General features: G+C 44.9%; 1 protein-coding gene across 1 annotated transcript in view; it reads left to right on the plus strand.

The window, feature by feature from the left end:
- The first annotated feature begins 15,681 nt into the window (after window positions 1-15,681).
- The window catches only part of GSK3B (glycogen synthase kinase 3 beta), a 288,377-nt gene continuing 283,066 nt past the window's right edge, over window positions 15,682-20,992 (plus strand). The window contains exon 1 of the mRNA XM_032150081.2: window positions 15,682-15,840. The gene's annotated coding sequence lies outside the window, so the exon portion shown is untranslated. The remainder of the gene's footprint in view (window positions 15,841-20,992) is intronic.

A 20,992-nucleotide genomic window follows, 5' to 3' on the forward strand; every position in this document is an offset into this window, starting at 1 on the left:
GGCCTCCCCAACCATGCAGAACTGTGAGTCAATTAAACCTCCTTTGTTTATAAATTGCCTAGTCTCAGGTATTTCTTTATAGTAGTGTGAGACTGGACTAATACAGTAAATTGGTACCAGGAGTGGGGCACTGCTATAGAGATAACCTGAAAATGTAGAAGCAACTTTGGAACTGGGTAACAGGCAGAAGTTGGAACAGTTTGGAGGACTCAGAAGAAGGCAGGAAGATGTGGGAAAGTTTGGAACTTCCTAGAGATTTGTTGAATGACTTTGACCAAAATGCTGATAACGATGTGGACAATGAAGTCCAGGCTGAGGTGGTCTCAGATGGTTATGAGAAACTTCTTGGGAACTGGAGCAAAGGTCACTCTTGCTGTGCTTTAGCAAAGAGACTGGCAGCATTTTGCCCCTGTGCTAGAGATCTGTGGAACTTTGAATTTAAGAGAGATGATCTGAAATTGGAACATATGTTTAAAAGAGAACCAGAGCATGAAAGTTTGGAAATTTTGCAGCCTAACGATGCAATAGAAAAGAAAACCCATTTTCTGAGAAGTTCAAGCCAGCTGCAGAAATTTGCATATATAATGAGGAAGTAAATATTAATTACCAAGACAATGGGGAAAATGTCTCCAGGGCATGTCAGAGACCTCTGCACCAGCCCCTCTCATCACAGGCCCAGAGGCCTAGGAGGAAGAAATGGTTTTGTGGGCCTGGCCCAGGGCCCTGCTGCTTTGTGGAGCCTTGGGACTTGGTGCCCTGCATCCTAGCCTCTCCAGCAACAGCTGTGGCTAAAAAGGGCCAAGGTACAGCTCAGGCTGTGGCTTCAGAGGGTGCAAGCCTCAAGCCTTGGCCTCCACATAGTGTTGGGTCTGTGGGTGTATGGAAGTCAAGAATTAAGGCTTGGGAACCTCTGCTTAGATTTCAGAGGATTTGAGGAAATGCCTGGATGTCCAGGCAGAAGTTTGCTGCAGGGGCAGAGCCCTCGTGGAGAACCTCTGCTAGGGCAGTGCAAAAGAGAAATGTGGGGTTGGAGCCCCCACAGAGTCCCCACTGGGGCATTGCCTGGTGGAACTGTGAGAAGAGGGACATGGTCCTCCAGATCCCAGAATGGTAGGTCTACCGACAGCTTGCACCGTGTGCCTGGAAAAGCTACAGGCACTCAATACCAGCCATGAAAGCAGCCAGGCTGGGGGGCTGTACTCTGCAAAGCTAGCCCATGAAGGAGCTGCCCAAGGCCATGGAAGCCCACTCGTTGCATTAGCATATCCCAGATGTGAGATACGGAATTAAAGGGGATCATTTTGAAGCTTTAAGATTTAATGGCTGCCCCACTGGGTTTTGGACTTGCATGGGGCCTGTAGCCCCTTTGTTTTAGCCCATTTCTCCCATTGGGGATGGGAGCATTTATTCAATGCCTGTACTCCCATTGTATCTAGGCAGTAACTAACTCGCTTTTGATTTTACAGGCTCATAGGCAGAAGGGACTTGCCTTGTCTCAGATGAGACTTTGGACTTGGACTTTTGGGTTAATGCTGGAATGAGTTAAGACTTTGGGGGACTGTTGGGAAGGCATGATTGGTTTTGAACTGTAAAAAGGACATGAGATTTGGGAGGAGCCAGGGGCAGAATGATATGGTTTGGCTCTGTGTCCCCACCCAAACCTCATCTTGAGTTGTAATCCCCATAATCCCCATGTGTTGAGGTAGGGACCTGGTAGGAGGTGATTGGATCATGGGGGCTGTTTCCTCTGTGCTGTTCTTGTGATAGTGAGTGAGTTCTCTAGAGATCTGGTTGTTTTATAAGTGTTTGACAATTTCTCCTTTAGATTCTCTCTCTCTCTCTCTCTCTGTCTCTCTCTCTTGCCTGCTGCCAGGTAAGACCTGCCTGTTTCCCCTTCTGCCATGATTGTAAGTTTCCTGAGGGCTCCCCAGCCATGCAGAACTGTGAATCAATTAAACCTCCTTTGTTTATAAATTACCCAGTTTGGGGTATTGCTTATAGCAATGTGAGAATGGACTAATACAGAACCACACTAATGACCTACTTTAACTTGATTATCTCTGTAAAGACCCTGTCTCCAAGTGAAGTCACATTCTGAGGTACTGGGGATTAAGACATCAACATACTAATTTTTGGAGGGGCATAATTCAACCCATGACAGTCTCCAAACAAAGTTTTCACCTTTCTATCGTGATCCACAGATTATTCAGGGTTTGTCACTTAGAGATTCCTTTACTCAGTTCCTTGAGGGCAGGAACTCTGTTGTTGTTCACTCCTATGTTTTAAATAATAGTGACTGGTACATCGAAGATGCTTCATCCATGTCACGTTGAATTCACTTTTGTCCAAGAAAACTCAGGGCAGAGGGTGAAGTCATTTAACCCAGGAAGCTAAGAAAGGTTCATAGCCTGCAGCAATTCCTGGAACTCACTGAGTCAAAGGAAATTATGTTTCCATGACACAGAATCTGACTCTGGATTTCTTAATTAGGGGTATTTGCATGATGAGAGGAGACTTGTTTCTGAATAATCATTGCCCTCCTCCTCTCAAATTAATGGCCATTGCTTCTGACATCCGAATTATCTCTACAGCAACTACATGAGTCAGAGAGAGAAGGTTTGGCTCTCAGGAAGGAAATGAAAGGAAAGAGGGAAGCCTCTTAAGACGTACTGGAGAAAAGGTGACCTCACAGCTCAACCTCTCAGTTACCAAACGCAACAGAAACAACAAAATAGCTTTCAACTGAAGGTCTTCTCACCTCAGTATATGTTGCCAGTTCCCTCCTAGCAGCTCAGTAAAGGTGCCCACAGTCCCACACCAGCTGGGCCCCCTGCCCTCAGTCCCTGGACCAACTGTGAGCAGCTCAGCACCCAGCCACCTTGAGAGAAGCCTCCCTGGGCGTGAGAGCTATGGGCTGTCACCACCGTGCTGACATACATTATTTGAAACGCTGAGGTCCACCATGTGCTGTTATTGCCTCCTAAAGACTTCGATACAATGTCTCAATCTAGCTATCCTGAATTCTCTAAAGGAGGTATTCAGAAACACCTGACCTGCTTCCCATCTCATCTTACACCACAAAAATGTTGAACAAAGATCTCAGCAAAGGGTTTATCAGAGTTGGCAGTATTCTTGAGATCTACCTGTTTAGTTATTTAGGAATGAGAAATTTGGCCAGGCATGGTGGCTCATATCTGTAATTCCAGCACTTCAGAAGAGAGAGGCAGATGGATTGCTTGAGCTCAGAAATTCCAGACCAGCCTGGGCAACATGGCAAAATCCTGTATCTACAAAAAATTAGCTGGGCATAGTGGTGCACGCCTGTAGTCCCAGCTACTCAGGAGGCTGAGGTGGGAGAATAAGTTGAGTCCAGGAGGTGGAGGTTGCAGTGAGCAGAGATCGCACCACTGCACTCCAGCCTGGGTGACATAGTGAGACCCTGTCTCAAAAAAACAAAAACAAACAAACAATGAGAAGTTAGCCAGGCACGCAGGCTCACGTCTATAATCCCAGCTACTTGGAAGGCAGAGTTATGAGGATCACCTGAGGCCAGGAGTTTGAGACCATCCTGAGCAACATAACAAGACCCTGTCTCAAAAAAAAAAAAAAAAAAAAAAAGTTATATAGTTAAGCAGGAAAAGGTTCCCATGCTTTCTTTTCTACCAGCTGGCAGCTAGCATCAGGTGTCCATCAGATTGAGCACCGAGCAGCCTGTCCAGTCCTCCAGATGAGGCACCACAAAACCCTACCAATTATTTTTAAAAGATGACCCACAAATTGAGGCACATCAACCAGAATTCTAGACAATAAGAAAAATGAAGAGGACCTTTGTCTCACACTGCTGTAAAAAGTCTGCTGAAGAACCACAATGCAAATGAAAATGGTTAAGAGCAATTAAGGGCCTTTAATAGTGTCTCTGAGGGAAAGACAGAGAGATGGCCAAGACCAAATCCTTGAACTACAGCTTCCCAAGGGAGTGCCAGGAGACGACTCTTGCAGCAAATGCACTCTGCTTATGATGACAGGATTTGAGACCTTTGCTCCAGGAAGTTGGGCTGGACTATGTGAGAGCTGGGAGGATGTTGTTTGCCCCCCTGTCCTAAGACTTAGATTCATGTTTCTCAAATGAGGAAAGTATTTTCAGGGATCTACAAGATTTTTCTGACAAATTTGGGAAATTTGGATTTTATTTTAATGATAACAGAAAAATACGTCTTGGCTTTTTCTGAATCATCTGTATGACTGCCTTAGAACAAACTCCATGAAATTTCAGTGCCTGAGACTGTGTTTGAGAATGTTTTCCCAACAAATGAAGCTCAAATGACGTCAAAGCCTGCTGTATAAGTGACAATTTTGAAATGATTTCGAATGTGGAAGTGGTGGGAGAATTGAATAATCACATGGCAAGTGGCAAATGTGAAAGACTGTCTTTTCCAAAAATGAGCACAACAATATTCCTGGTCCTATATGCTCTTCCAGAATCTTGTCACTATCCCATCAAGAGATGACATCTATGTTTCTTCCCCTTCAACCTGGATGGGCCTTTGTCATTGCCTCAACAAATCACCTGGTAGAAGTGATGCCTCATGACTCTTCAGGCTTGGTTTTTAAAAAGATAGGGCGGCCGGGTGCAGTGGCTTACGCCTGTAATCCCAGCACTTTGGGAGGCCAAGGCGGGCAGATCACAAGGTCAAGAGATCAAGACCATCTGGCCAACATGGTGAAACCCCATCTCTACTAAAAATATAAAAAAATTAGCCAGGCGTGGTGGTGCACACCTATAGTCCCAGCTACTTGGAAGGCTGAGGCAGGAGAATTGCTTGAACCCGGGAGGCAGAGGTTGCGGTGAGCCAAGATCGCACCAGTGCACTCCAGCCTGGTGACAGAGTGAGACTCCGCCAAAAAAAAAAAAAAAAAAAAGATAGGGCTTCTGCCTGGCTCTCTCTAAACACTTGTCCTTATACAACTCTATGTTGTACAGAAGATTGAGCCCCATGGAGAGGCCAGATAGAGAAGTGTTCTGGCTGGAAGACCCAGGTAACGTCCCAGACAACAGCCAGTGTCAACTGCCAAGCATGTGAGAGAGCAAGCTTTTAGATCAGGGGTTGGCAGATTTTGAACTGAGGGCCAAATCTAGCCTGCTGCCTGTTTTTATAAGTAAAGTTTTATTGGACTACAGCTATGTCCATTTACTTGTCTATGGCTGCTCTTGCACTACAATGGCAGAATGTATTAACAACGGAGACTACACGGCCCACAAAGCTGAAAATCATTCACTATATGGTCCTTTACAGAAAATGTTTACTGACCTCTGCATAAGATGATTTCAGCCTCTAGTCTTTGAGCCACCCCAGGTAAGGTCTAGTGGAGTAGAGATAAGCTATCCCCAGCAAGCTCCGCCCAAATCATAGACTTGAGAGACACATGTTGTTTTAAGCCATTCAGCTTTGGGGTGGCTTGTTTCATAGCAATCAAGATCGTTTTATAAGTACACTGAACTCAAGAGAACCTGGACATTGCTGGCAATTTTGTATTCAGATTCCGTTACTTAAAGCTTATCTTTGTATATATCAACTTGCAACAGTTCATTAGCAGCAAGTATAGTAGGTACTCACAATAAAGGGTTTCTCTCTTCCCAATTCTAGCAAGAATTAGAGTAGATGCCTTTTTAATTCATATTTCAAGAATACCACAATATTACTTTTATCTCCAAGAAAAGATAATTTTACATTATTATCTAGTATTGCCTCATTAAAATTGGCCTCCAAGAATTGCTTACTGGCAATATTATGGCTAAGTATGTGGCCTAATTATCCTGCAGTATCAAACAAAGCTTTGATGTTACTAGTAACATTTTCTACAACATATGTGTGCAGTTATTCTCTGCATTAAAATAATTGGAGCCAAAATGCAATCACAAATTAAATGTAGAAACCAGACCCAAAACTATTTCTATTATTAAATGCCTTTGGAAGTTTTGTTTTAGCAAAACATTATCTCTCACACTAAATTTAATAATACAAGATTTTGTGGATTTTTAGGTTTAGTTTGGTAATTTTATTTTATAATTGCCTAAGCTTAAGTGGAGCAATAAGCTTAGCATTTTATATCTACTTTTTACACATATGTGTATGTGTATGTAACATCAGAATACTCAGTAGAGCATGTCTATAACATAATTTTTTCCTTTAAAAGAGGCCTGAATAAGACACAAAAAGACAAATATGATTCCATTTATATAAGTTACCTAGAATTCAGAGAGATGGAAAGTAGAATAGCAGTTACCAGGGAGTGGGGGGAGAGTGGAATGGAGAGTTAGTGTTTAATGGGTATGGAATCTCAATATGGGATGATGGAAAAAGTTCTGGAAATGGATAGTGGTGACGATTGTACAACAGTGTAAATCTACTTATTACCACTGAACTTTACACTTAAAAATGCTTCAAAAGAGCCAGGTGCAATGGCTCATGCCTGTAAGCCCAGCACTTTGAGAGGTGAAGTTGGTAAGATCCTTGGGCCCAGGAATTTGAGACCATCCTGGGCAACATAGGGAAACCCTGTCTCTACAAAAATAAAAAATTAGCTGATTGTGGTCCCAGCTACTCAGGAGGCTGAGGCAGGAAGATCACCTGAGCCCAGGAGGTGGAGGCGGCAGTGAGCTATGACTGTATCACTGCACTCCAACCTGGGTGACAGAGCGAGACCTTGTCTCAAAAAAAAAAAAAGCTTAAAATGCTAAATTTTATGATACGTATTTTACCACAATTTTTTAAAAAAGAGGATTGTATATAATCCGAATATGAGAAATCCCAGAATAGGGCTAAGAGCAGCTGGCGGTTTTTCTAAAACTCTTTCCTTCGGGTCTAGCTGCTTAATCTGGACCTTTTGAGGTTTTAACACTCAGATCGTGAAAAGAGCCCCTTTGGAAAAGGGAACCAAATAATTAGTGCCTAGGGAAAAGCCATCCCTCATTTAGACTCAGAGCAGTGTCAGCCTGAGCCACCCACACCCAGACTTTTGGTAAGGGGCCCCTACACAGTCCCTTGCATGAGAGGGAGGAAGGGATTCCAAAGAGAAGCCAGGAGATTCTGAAAGGAGGGGTCCTCCACCTGGTAGCCCAAACACTGAACATCTCTTGGCAGCTCAGAAGCTTCAGCCTTCATGTATCTTCATTGTGGTTTTGTTCCATCCCCCACAAGAACTCCTCCTTCTAGAAGGGGGGGATCTCTGAGCAACACTGGAGGATGGTACTGTGCCAACAGGAAGCGGGGAGGCACAGTGAAGGAAGTGGGGTACTCAGAAGGGAGATTTGGAGGTAGGCATTGGAAAAAAAACCACAGCACCTTTTTATTTCCATTTTACTGACGAAGAAACTGATCCCAGAGAGATCAGCTAACTTGCCTAAATTGTCACACAGAGCTAGGCACTGTGGCTCATATCTGTAATCCCAGTGCTTTGGGAAGCTGAGGCAGGAGGATCACTTGAGACCAGCAATTCAAGACTAGCCTGGGCAACATAGTGAAACTCTGTCTCTACAAAAAAAAAAAATTTTTTTTTTAAATAGACAGGTGTGGTGGTGCTCAAGAGGCTGAGGCAGGAGGATCACTTGAGCCCAGGAGTTGGAGGCTTCTCTGAGCCATGCACTCCAGCCTAAGTGACAAAGCCAGAGCCTGTCTCCTCTAAACTAAAAATTAAAATTAAATTGTCACACAGCTCATAAGAAGCCAAAATGAGAACTGTGTCAGTCTGATTGTAAAATCCTTGATTGCAGAAATCCCATTTTGCCTGTGTTTTATTGATCGTGGCCTCCTTCGGATTCTGGCTCTCACCTGCTCTATAATGGCTCTGCTTTGCTACATGTCACCCTCCTTATCTGAAAACACCTTTTCACAGTCTATAAGGAGCCCTGGGGCTCTCTCTATGTAATGTAAGAATTTTGCAAATAATAAGGGTCCCTGGAGAATTGGAGCCCAGTATGAAAACTGAAACAGACTCTAACCAATGATCACCTGTCAGGCACTGGCAGAAGACCATGCTCTGGCCCTCATGGTGCCAAAGGAGCTACCACACATCATCAAGAAAGCACTGATAGGGGATTCCTTTCTTCAAAATGTTTAATTCAACATGCTGGTGCATCTAGGAACAAGCCACTCTGTGATAAAATTAGCCGTGCTAAACACTCTTGCTAGCAAAATAGCACCGCGGCCCTTTCTAGCCACACTATCTGAAAATAGCTCTGAAAATGATGTCACAAGCAACTTCTATTTGCTTCTTCCCAGGAGAAGGTAAACAAGTAAAATCAAAGGCAGCTGCTCCTGCAGGGCCTCTTCCTGTATTTGTTCCTTCTCTTAGGGACAGCCCATCCCCACCCTATTCCTGCTCTTCCTGTTCTCCTGGTCCTTCCACCAACACCTCTCCTCTCTCAAATTAGACATCAAGGCAAATCAGTCATTCACATTCGTTTGAGTGACTCTTTACATTTTAATATGAATTAATCTTGTGCATAATACTGTCCATTTGACATTTTCCTAGTAGGACCAGTCTTCTCCAGTAACCAAACTAAGGGCCTAGGAACTGGAAGAGGACAGAGGAGATTGTATAGGCCATAACAATTTCTTACCTGAAGAGACTACAGATGCCAAGAATGGAGCTCACACTTGTGGGTTTGTGCCACTAGATGGCAATTATGCCCCTTTGCAGCTGGCAGTAGGCAACAGACCCACCTCTGCAGCACTGTGGTCTGACTTTGATCTCTCTAGTGCAAAGATCTTTGAGAAGCTCATAAACACCCCTTTCATTACAGCAATCATCTCTTTATCTACTTTTAAGTTTACTAGAAATACTTATAAAATCACTCAGAGAAACCTTAAAAGAGAAAAGAGAAAAACTTCATACCACAGTAGACACTCCATCTGCCCAATCGTGTATCTGATTTTCAGCAGGCACCTTTGCTCCTCTTTCAGTCACCTTCCGTATGTCATGTGTTCTGAGGAATCGTGGTCCGGGGGCTCCTATTTGGAGCTGCTCTCTCTTCCTGGCCCTTCCCTGAGGAAAATGCTGGGTGGAAAACCCTTCCATGCCTCCTTCTACACCTGGAAAAGTCCTAGCTCCGGGCCCACTCTTCTGAGAAGAGTTTCTAGAACTCTTCCCAAACCTCATTCTCCACCATCTTGTTAGGTACATTCAATATAGATAGTTGTCATAAGCCTGTTAGAGAGTTAGCACATCATTCCATTGTTATTTGCCCACGTGTTTCTTCCTCACTTGATAAGAAGAGTCTGGAGAGCAGGAATAAGCTTTTATTTATTTTATGTTTTTATTTTTACTTTTTCTTTCTTTCCTTTTTTTTTTTTTTTGAGTCAGGGTCTCACTCCAGGGCCAGGCTGGAGTGCAGTGGTGCAATCTCGGCTCACTGCAACCTCCACCTCCAGGGCTCAAGCTGTCCTCTCACCTCAGCCTCCTGAGTAGCTGGGACTACAGGCTCTCACCACCACACCCAGTTAGTTTTTTAATTATTTGTAGAGATGGGGATGTCTCACTATGTTGCCTAGGCTGGTCTCAAACTCCCGGTCCCAAGCAATTCTCCCATCTCAGCCTCCCAAAGTGCTGGGAGTATAGTCATGAGCCACCTCGCCTGGCCTATTTATTTATTTCTGACTATCACAGTGCCCTGCCCAGTGAACTGCCAACTACTACCTGGACAGCCAGTAGAGACTGAAGAGAAAAGAACCCTGTTACCTTCTCTAAGAATCCCAGCTCCCCAGAACTAACCCTTGTTCAGTCACTGAGCAATTTCACACCCTCTCTTCTGCCCTATCCTAGGGCCTAAAGGCTGAAACAGTCAGCATCACTGGGTGGGTGGGTGGGTGAGGGAAAGGGTGATATGAGGTGAGCATTTGAGGTGTTAATATGTGCAGTTGGGCAGAAATACCTACGTGTGTGTGGGTTCCTCTTGAGCACTAATCAGTTCCCTTGTCTCTACTTGCTTACAAGGGGATGTCAAAGGCCAAGTGGATAAAGACTATTCCCATTTGTCTCAAAGGTACTTTCCCTTCCAGCTGCGGGAAAACTACATTCATTGAAGGGAATCTGAACTCTGGAGTGTTTTCCATCCACACTGCTGCCTTCAGAGTCTTGCCACTCAAAGTGTGATCCTCAGGCCAGCAGTATCAGCACCACCCGGGAACCTGTTGGAAATGCAGAATCTTAGGCCCCACCCAGATCCACTGAATCAGAATCTACATTATTTACAAAATCCCCAGATGACTCACAAGCACATTAAAGTGTGAGAAGACTGATCTAGAGCCTGCCCTGAAGCCATAGTATTTCATGCTGGGTGTGGTGTCTTTGGCAACTCTGGGATGTCCGGTCTGGTTCCAAAAGTCAGGATCTCAATGGGATTAGTGAAACTCTGCAGGCTTTAGGTGTTCAACAGAAAGCTCGTTATTTGGCAATGTTGGGGCATTAAACAGCCCTGATACTTCTTCAGGATATTGGGAGTTAACCATTAATTCTCGACTGATGAAAACCTGGAACCTAGACTAGGGTTTCTGTCAGGCTACCAGAAGTTTCCTTTATATTAGCCAGGCCAGGAACCCCTGGAGCCACCTGGAATAGCGTTATGGACCAAGTAAAGACAAAAGGAAGGATTTCTCATAGGCTCTGCAGAAGCACTTTACTCTGCGTGGGGTTTTCTTGTTTTTGTTTTTTTGAGACGGAGTCTCGCTCTGTCACCCAGGCTGGAGTGCAGTGGCACGATCTCAGCTCACTGCAAGCTCCGCCTCCCAGGTTCACGCCATTCTCCTGCCTCAGCCTCCTGAATAGCTGGGACTACAGGCACTCGCCACCACGCCCAGCTAATTTTTTGTATTTTTAGTAGAGATGGGGTTTCACCATGTTAGCCAGGATGGTCTCGATCTCCTGACCTCGTGATCTGCCCGCCTTGGCCTCCCAAAGTGCTGGGATTACAGGTGTAAGCCACCACACCCGGCTGGGGTTTTCTTAATGAATGCATCAGACAAATCTGAGACTCAGTAAGCCACTTGGGATGGGGGTGGGGGAGTCATGTGACCTGGGGGCCATCTACAACCTTGGCTTACCTAAATGCTATTCATGAAGTCTGAAGAGGCCCCTGAGGTTAAACCATGGTAAACCCCAGAAATCCTTGACAGGGCAGTAGGCCCAGAAAGAATGGCCTGGGCGTGACCTCAGCCACACTCTACTTTCTTTAGAGACAAGGTCTCGCTCTTTCACCCAGGCTGGAGTGCAGTGGCACAATCACAGCTCACTGCAGCCTTGAACTACTGGCCTCAAGTGATCCTCCCCATCTCAGCCTCCCAAGTAGCTGAGAGTACAGGCATGTGCCACCATACCCAGCTCATTTGCTTTCTTTACATGTTCTCAAGCCTTCCTGAGGTCAGATGAGTTATGGATCAGAGGAGAGCATGCTCTCAGGAATGATAGGAATGCAGTCCACCCGGGAAAGGAGCCCATGTCATTCATGAAACTGTACTGATTGCCCAGGTCTGCACCAAAGCTCTTCCCTGGTAGATCAGCATCCACAGGGCAAGACAGCAGGTGACAGCTGGGAGTTAGGCCACCACACAGCCAGCTTAATGTGAGGGAAACTTCTGAGGCCTAAAGGGCATTATGTGGTGTCCAGGATCCCCCAGTTGGTGCTTGAAAGTAAAGCCAGAACTGGGGCTCAAGAACTTAGAGTCAGAGGATGAGCGCTTGTGCTAATAGAGCCCCAAGAAACACAAAGTCAGGCGAAGAAATGAGGTGTGCTTTCATAGATTTTAATAAGGATTTGAAGGAGAAATGGAAGAAAATGAGATCCAAGGAGACAAGGGTGAAATTGAACTGGACTAAAGACCTATTCTGTCTACAAGCTGATCTTACCCTAAGCTGACCCTGATGTCTAGAGAGCTTGTATCCTTTAGTTTTCTCTTTTATCTTTCCTTGGTGCACAGGTAGTGACTACTTATCTCCCATCTCCCTGTTCATGTCCTGATAGAACCTTTTCTTCCTCTGTCTCCAAACACATTGGCTTTTCCTACCAGAAACTGAAGGGGGCCTCATGTAGAATCTGTCATTGACTCATGAAGTGTCCAGTCAGAAATTGTTTCCAAATAAATGTGAAGAATGCATGTTGGCCAGGTATGGTGGCTCATGCCTATACTCCCAGCCTCTTGGGAGGCTGAGACAGGAGGATTGCTTGAGGCCAGGAGTTTAAGACCAGCCTGATTGGCGCAGTGGCTGATGCCTGTAATCCCAGCACTTTGGGAGGCCAAGGTGGGCAGATCACCTGAGGCCAGGAGCTCAAGACCAGCCTGGTCAACATGGTGAAACCCCATCTCTACTAAAAATACAAAAATTAGCTGGGCATGGTGGCAGGCGCCTGTAATCCCAGCTACTAGGGAGGCTGAGGCAGGGTAATTGCTTGAACCTGGGAGGCAGAGGTAGCAGTGAACTGAGATCGCGCCATTGCACTCCAACTCGGTCAACAAGAGTGGGACTCCCTCCCAAAAACAAACAAAAAGACCAGCCTGATCAACATAGCAAGACTCTGTCTCTACAAAAATAAAAATAAATAAAATTAGCCAGGTGCAGTGGTGTACCTGTACACCAACTACTCAGGAGGCCGAGGCAGGAGGATTGCTTGAGTCCAGGAGTTTGAGGTTGTAGTGGGCTATGATCCACTGCACTCCAGCCTGGGTGACAGAGCAAGACCTTGTCTCAAAGAAAAGAAATTTTTTCGTTTCCCAATGCATATAAAAGTTTTATTTATACTATACTGTAGTCTATTAAGTGTGCAATAACATTATGTCTAAAAAATTGGCCAGGCGCGGTGGCTCACACCTGTAATCCCAGCACTTTGGGAGGCCAAGGTGGGAGGATCACCTGAGGTCAGGAATTCGAGACCAGCCTGACCAACATGGAGAAACCCCGTCTCTACTAAAAATACAAAATGAGCCAGGCGTGGTGGTGCATGCCTGTAATCCCAGCTACTCAGGAGGCTGAGGCAGAAATTCGCTTGAACCTGGGCGGTTGGAGGTTGCGGTGAGCTGAGATTGTGCCATTGCACTCTAGCCAGGGCAACAAAAGCGAAACTCCATCTCAAAAAAATATATATATATATTATATATATAAAAAATAATGTTTGTACCTTAATTTAAAAATATCTTATTGCTTAAAAAATCCTGATGATGACCTGAGCCTTCAGCAGGTTGTGATTTTTTTTTGGCTGGTGAAGGATCTTGCCTCAGTGTTGACAGCTGCTGACTGATCAGGGTGGTGGTTGCTAAAGGTTGGAATGGCTGTGGCAATTTTTAAAAATAAGACAACCATGAAGTTTGATGCATCAATTGACTCTGCCTTTCACAAAAATCTCTCTGTAGCATGAGATGCTGTTGGATAATAGTTTACCCACAGAATATTTTTCAGAATTGGAGTCAGTCCACTCAAAGCCTGCCACTGCTTTAGCAACTGAGACTATGTAATAATTTAAGTTCTTTGTTATCGTTTCAACTATGTTCACAGCATCTTCACCGGATTCCATTTCAAGCAACCACTTTCCTTGTCCATCCATAAGAAGCAATTCCTCACCCGTTCAAGTTTGGTCATGAGATGGTAACTTTTAATTCTAGTTCTAGTTCTCAGGCTCCAATTCTAATTCTAGTTCTCTTGCTGTTTGCACTGCATCTGAAGTGACTTCCTTCACTGAAGTCTTGAACTCCCTTAACTCATTCATGAGGATTGAAATCAGCTACTTCCGAACTCCTGTTCATGTTGATATTTTGATGTCCTCTCATGAATCACAAATGTTCTCAATGGCATCTAGAATGGCGAATCCTTTCTATGAGGTTTTCAATTTACTTTTCCCAGATCCATCTGAGGAATCACTAGCTATGGCAGATATAGCCTTGTGAAATATATATTTTAAATAATAAGACCCCAAAGTCAAAACTACTCTTTGAGCCATGGGCTGCAGAATAGATGCATGTTAGCAGCATGAAAACATTAATCTCCTTTTACATCTCCTCAGAGTTCTTGGGTGACCAGCTGCATTGTTGACGACCAGTAATATATTGAAGGGAATGCTTTTGCTTGAGCATTTAATCCCACTGTCTCAACAGCGGAATTAAAATATTCAGTAAACCATTCTGTAAACTGATGTGCTGTCATCCAGGCTGTGTTGTTACATTTATACAGCACAGGTACAGCAGATTTAGCATAATTCTTGAGGGTCCTAATGTGTCCGGAATTGGTGGGTTCTTGGTCTCACTGACTTCAAGAATGAAGCCGCAGGCCCTCGCGGTGAGTGTTACAGTTCTTAAAGATGGTATGTCCGGAGTTTGTTCCTTCTGATGTTCAGACATGTTCGGAGTTTCTTCCTTCTGGTGGGTTCGTGGTCTCACTGGCTTCAGAAGTGAAGCTGCAGACGTTTGCAGTGAGCGTTACAGCTCTTAAGGTGGCTTGTCTGGAGTTGTTCGTTCCTCCCGTCGGGGGTTGCTCATTCCTCCCAGTGGGTTCGTGGTCTCGCTGGCCTCAGGAGTGAAGCTGGAGACCTTCGTGGTGAGTGTTACAGCTCATAAAGGCAGTGTGGACCCAAAGAGTGAGCAGCAGCAAGATTTACTGCAAGGAGTGAAAGAACAAATATTCCACAGTGTGGAAGGGACCAGAGCGGGTTGCCACTGCTGGCTGGGGCAGCCGGCTTTTATTCCCTTATCTGGCCCCAGCCACATCCTGCTGATTGGTCTGTTTTGACAGGTGAAGGATTTTGCCTCAGTGTTGACAGCTGCTGACCGATCACCGTGGTGGTTGCTAAAGGTTGGAATGGCTGTGGCAATTTTTAAAAATAAGACAACCATTAAGTTTGATGCATCAATTGACTCTGCCTTTCACAAAAGATCTCTCTGTAGCATGAGATGCTGTTTGATAACAGTTTACCCACAGAACACGCACAGATGTGCATTTACAATCCCTGAGTTCTCCAAGGCCCCACTAGATTAGCTAGACACAGAGCACTGATGGATGCATTTACAAAGCTTGAGCTAGACACAGGGTGCTGATTGGTGTGGTTTGTAAACAAACCTTGAGCTGGACACACAGTGCTGATTGGTGCATTTACAATCCTTTAGCTAGACATAAAGGTTCTCCAAGTCCCCACTAGACTCAGGAGCACAGCTGGCTTCACCTAGGAGATCCCGCACCGGGGCCGCAGGCAGAGCTGCCTGCCAGTCCCGTGCAGTGCACCAGCACTCCTCAGCCCTTGGGCGGTTGATGGGACCCCGCGCCGCAGAGCAGGGGGCGGCGCTCTTCGGGAGGCTGGGCGGCACAGGAGCCCACGATGTAGGGGGAGGCTCCGGCATGGCGGGCTGCAGGTCGCGAGCCCTGCCCCGCGGGCAGGCAGCTGAGGCCCAGCGAGAATTCCAGCGCAGCACCAGCAGGCCAGCACCGCTGGGGGGAGCCGACGCACCCTCCGTAGCTGCTGGCTTGGATGCTAAGCTCCTCACGGCCCTGGGCCTGCGGCGCCGGCCGGCGGCTCTGAGTGCGGGGCCCGGGCAGCCCACGCCCACCCGGAACTCGCGCTGGCCTGAGAGCCCCGCGCGCAGCCTCGGTTCCCACCCGCGCCTCTCTCTCAACACCTCCCGGCAAGCAGAGGGAGCTGGCTCTGGCCTCGGCCAGTCCAGAGAGGGTCTCCCACAGTGCAGCGGCGGGCTGAAGGGCACCCCAAGCACGGCCAGAGTGGGCGCTGAGGCCGAGGAGGCACGAGAGCGAGCGAGGGCTGTGAGGGCTGCCAGCAGGCTGTCACCTCTCACTAAGATTTGGGGGATGGTAAGTAAGCATCGGCTTCCACTTAAAGTAACCAGCTGTATTAACCGGTAACAAGAGAGTCAACCAGTCCTTTGAAGCTTTGAAGCCAGGTATTGACTTCTTTCTAGCTAAGAAGGTCCTACCTAGATGGCATCTTCTTCCAATAGAAGGCTGTTTTGTCTATATTGAATATCTGTTGCTTAGTGTAGCCATCTTTATCAATTATGTTAGCTAGATCTTCTGGATAACTTGTTGTAGCTTCTACATCAGCACATGTTGCTTCACTTTGCACTTTTATGTTACAGAGAGAGTTTCTCTCCTAAAACCTCATGAAACAGCCTCTGCCACTGTCAGACTTTTCTTCTGTAGCTTCCTCACTCTCTCAGCCTTCATAGAATTGAAGAGAGTTAGGGCCTTGCTCTGGATTAGGTTTTGGCCTAAGGGAATGTCATAGCTGGCTTGATCTTCTATCCAGACCATTCAAATTTTCACCATATCAGCAATAAGGCTGTTTCAGTTTCTTAGCATTAGTGTGTTGCTAGAATTGGACTTTTAATTTCCTTCAAGAACTTTTCCTTTGCATTCACAACTTGGCTGTTTGGTGCAAGAGGCCTAGTTTCTGGCCTATCTCAGCTTTTGACATGTCTTCCTCACTAAGCTTAATCATTTCTAGCTTTTGATTTAAAGTGAGAGATGCATGACTCTTTCTTTCACTTGAACACCTAGAGGCCATTGTAGGGTGATTAATTGACCCAATTTCTTTCTTTCTTTTTTTTTTTTTTTGAGACGGAGCCTTGCTCTGTCGCCCAGGCTGGAGTTCAGTGGTGCGATCTCGGCTTACTGCAACCTCTGCCTCTCCAGGTTTAAGCAAGTATCTCCCTCAGCCTCCGGAGCAGCTGGGATTACAGGTGCATGCCACCATGCTTGGCTAATTTTTTGTATTTTTAGTAGAGACGGGGTTCACCGTCGTGGCCAGGCTGGTCTTGAACTCCTGACCTCTTGATCCACCTGTCCCAGCCTCCCAAAGTGCTGGGATTACAGGAGTAAGCCACTGTGCCCGGCCAATTGACCCAATTTGAACATCATCATGTCTCAGAGAATAGAGAGGCCGGAGGAGAGGGAGAGAGATGGGGGACTGAGCAGTTGGTGGAACAGTCAGAGCACACACAACATTAACTAAGTTCACTATGTTATATGGGTACAGTTCATGGTGCCCCAAAACAGTTGCAATAGTAACATCAAAGGTCACTTATCATAGATCACCATGACAGATATAAAAATAAAGTTAGAAATATTATGAGAATTACCAAAATGGGACACAAGAATGAAGTGAGTATATCTATTGGAAAAAATGTGCCAATAGACTTGCTTGACCCAGGGTTGCTACAAACCTTCAATTTGTAAAAATGCAATATACATATGTGAAATGCAATAAAGTGACTCACAATAAAACAAGGTATGCCTTGTACATATATGTGAATATGTATTGATATAAATGTATACATATATACACTACATATAATTTTTTTTTTTTGAGATGGAGTCTTGCTCTGTCACCCAGGCTGGAGTGCAGTGCCACGATCTCGGCTCACTGCAACCTTCGCCTCCTGGGTTCAAACGATTCTCATGCCTCAGCCTCCTGAGTAGCTGGGATTACAGGTGCACACCACCACAACTGGCTAATTTTTGTATTTTTAATAGAGACAGGGTTTCATCATGTTAGCCAGGCTGGTCTTGAACTCCTGATCTCAAGTGATCTGCCCACCTTGGCCTCCCAAAGTGCTGGGATTACAGGCATGAGCCACAGTGACTGGCCCATATTTTTTAAACATATAAAATTTTATGGTAGCAATTTGATAACATTTTTATATTTATAATATTTGTTAATTCTGTAACTGGTTAATAATAACTATATATGTTATTAAACTGTTGCCACAAAATTACCCATAATCCTGTAACCTAAACGCAACTATTTTTATCTCTCTGCTGTTTCTGTGTGCCTTAAGATGGCAAATAAACACATCTGAATATAACCCATGTTGTCCTAGGCCACACCTGTCTGAAATAAAATAGTCACAGTAATGGCAAAAATGTTATTTCTCTGACTCTGCTGTCGCCTTCGACTCTAGGAAATCTGACCATTCTCAAATACCACCCAACTATTTCTGGGAGTCTCTAAGCAGGGGTGGGGATGGGGTGGTCTCATATGTTTTCCCAAAGTTTTTTTCAGTTGCAAAGTGGTCTCTATCATCCCTCTACCACTGCCTGTCCTGGCAGCTTCTGTGTTGTCTCCAGCATGTCACTACACCCAAACTATAACTCCTTTCCTAACATCTCCACCCACTGGTAACTGCTGAAGCTGCTAGGGACATTGTAGATTTGGAGTCATCTCAAGGGTCTTCCCCCACCGTAAATCCCTGCACAGGATTCTCAATATTTTAGAGGTCTCTGATACTCCAACATGAGCCCTGGGGGCTGATCTTAAAGGACAAGCTGAGTGGATGGCAAAGTGTTGCACTCAGAATCATTCAGCAAGACACACTCCTGGGCAGACACCAGGTGACATGCTGTCACCAGTGCTGTAGAGGTGGCCCCCCCATACAGAAAGCCCAGCCAGACTCAGGTGAGGGAAAGTGGCATTCATGTGGGAAAGAATCTTTAAACTGCTTCAATTAATTAATGACTTTAAAATTCATAATCTTCTGCTTTAATGCTTCGTGGTAATAAATGGTGACACACCTTACAACCTAACAGCAACATTAAGAACTGGAACACGAATGCTTTTCGCTATAGGAATTAGAAAGATAGACTTGATGAGTTAAGAGTCAAAGAAATCTTCACACAGCACAGAAGATATGAGCCTGATTTTTGGAGATAAGTAAAATTGATATGGATAGGAAGAGCTGGTGAAAGTTTTCTATGTAGAGAAGAAGGTATGAACATAGGCATAGCACCAAGAAAGAACAAGACTTACTCAGAGACCCAACTGGCTGGGAGTGCAAGCTCTTGTAGGAAAACAGTGGGAGATGCAGCTGGAAAGGTAGGTTTGGGGCTGCCACATAGAAGAGAATTTTTTTTTTCACAGAATGATAAACTTAGTTTTTTTTTTTCAATACTGCTATGGAAAGGAAAAAATTTCAGGATGTTTTTAATGCTTACTAGTCTCTTCTTTTTAAATTATTATTATTATTATTTTATTTTTGTGGATACACAGTAGGTGTATTTATTTATGGGGTACATGAGATGTTTTGATACAGGGACACAATGTGAAATAAGCACATCATGGAGAATGGGGTATTCGTCCCCTCAAGCATTTATCCTCTGAGTTACAAACAACCCAATTACACACTTTATTTTAAAATATATAATTATTTAAATAGTCACCCTATTGTGCTATCAAAGAATAGGTCTTATTCATTCTAACTATTTTTTGTACCCATTAACCATCTCTACCTCCCCCCTACCCTCCCACTAACCTTCCCAGCCTCTGGTAACCATCCTTCCACTTTCTATATCCATAAGCCCAATTGTTTTGACTTTTATGTCCTACAAATAAGTCAGAAAATGTGCTGCTTGTCTTCTGTGCCTGGCTTATTTTACTTAACTTAATGACCTCTGGTTCCATTCATGCTGTTGCAAATGACTGGATCTCTTTCTTTTTTATGGCGGAATAGTACTCCATTGTGTATATGTACCACATTTTCTTTATCCATTCCTCTGTTGGACACTTAGGTTGCTTCCAAATCTTAGCCATTGTAAGCAGTTCTGCAACAAACACAGGAGTGCAGATATCTCTTCAATACCCTGATTTCCTTTCTTTTGGGTATATACCTAGCAGTGGGATGGCTGGGTCATATGATTGCTCAATTTTTAGTTTTTTGAGGAACCTCCAAACTGTTCTCCATAATGGTTGTATTATTTTACATTCCTGCCAACAGTGTATGAGGATTCCCTTTTAGAAGAGAATTTTTTTTTTTTTTTGATGGAGTTTCATTCTTGTTGCCCAGGCTGGAGTGCAATGGCGTGATCTTGGCTCACTGCAACTTCCACCTCCCAGGTTCCAGCAATTCTCCTGCCTCAGCCTCCCTAGTAGCTGGGATTACAGGCGCCCACCACCACATCCGGCTAATTTTTGTATTTTTAGGGCAGACGAGGCTTCACCATGTTGGTCAGCCTGGTCTGAAACTCCCGACCTCAGGTGATCTGCCCGTCTCGGCCTCCCAAAGTGCTGGGATTACAGGCGTGAGCCATCGCACCAGGCCTAGAAGAGAAACCTTAGTAACCAGCTCAGAAGTCTGGACTTTTCCTAATGGCACTGAGAGATTTTGAAAAATTCTAAGCATGTGAATGATATGATGACATTGGTATTTTAAAGAAAACTGTTCAGGTATTTGTATTTCAAAAATACAGGAAAGGCCGGGCATGGTGACTCACACCTGTAATCTCAGCACTTTGGGAAGCCAAGGAGGGAGAATTGCTTGAGGTCAGGAGTTAGAGACCAGCCTGGGCAATATAGTGAGACTCTCATCTCCACAGAAAGTTTTAAAAAGTTGCCAGGTATGGTGGCACATGCCTTATGCCTCTAGCTTCTTGGGTGCCTGAGGTGAGAGAATTGCTTGAACCTAGGTGGTCAAGGCTACAGTGATCCGAGATTGTGCCACTGCACTCCAGCCTGGGCAACAGAGCAAGACCCTGTCAAAAAGGAAAAAAATACATAGGAAAGCAAATTTGTAGGAGATAAAAACAAATATACTTAACTGTATCTAGGTCTTTGGATTTCTTTTGATCTTGTTCCAGGTTGCTTGTTTAAATATAATTATTGTTAACTCTAGTAAATGAATCATTGAATATGAGTTATTCTTTGTTAAATTTATTTTTATTTTTGAGACAGAGTCTCGCTCTGTCACCCAGGCTGGAGTGCCATGGTGTGATCTTGGCTCACTGCAACCTCTACCTCCCAGGTTCAAGTGATTCTCATGTCTCAGCCTCCTGAGTAACTGGGATACAGGCGCACACCACCACACCCAGCTAATTTTTGTATTTTCGGTAGAGATGGGGTTTTGCCACGTTGGCCAGGCTGGTCTCAAACTCCTGATCTCAATTGATCTACCTGCCTTGACCTCTCAAAGTGCTGGGATTACAGGTGTGAGCCACTGCACCTGGCCAGAGTACA

The sequence above is a fragment of the Hylobates moloch genome, unplaced genomic scaffold (assembly GCF_009828535.3).
Source record: "Hylobates moloch isolate HMO894 unplaced genomic scaffold, HMol_V3 SCAFFOLD_4, whole genome shotgun sequence".
NCBI lineage: Eukaryota > Metazoa > Chordata > Mammalia > Primates > Hylobatidae > Hylobates > Hylobates moloch.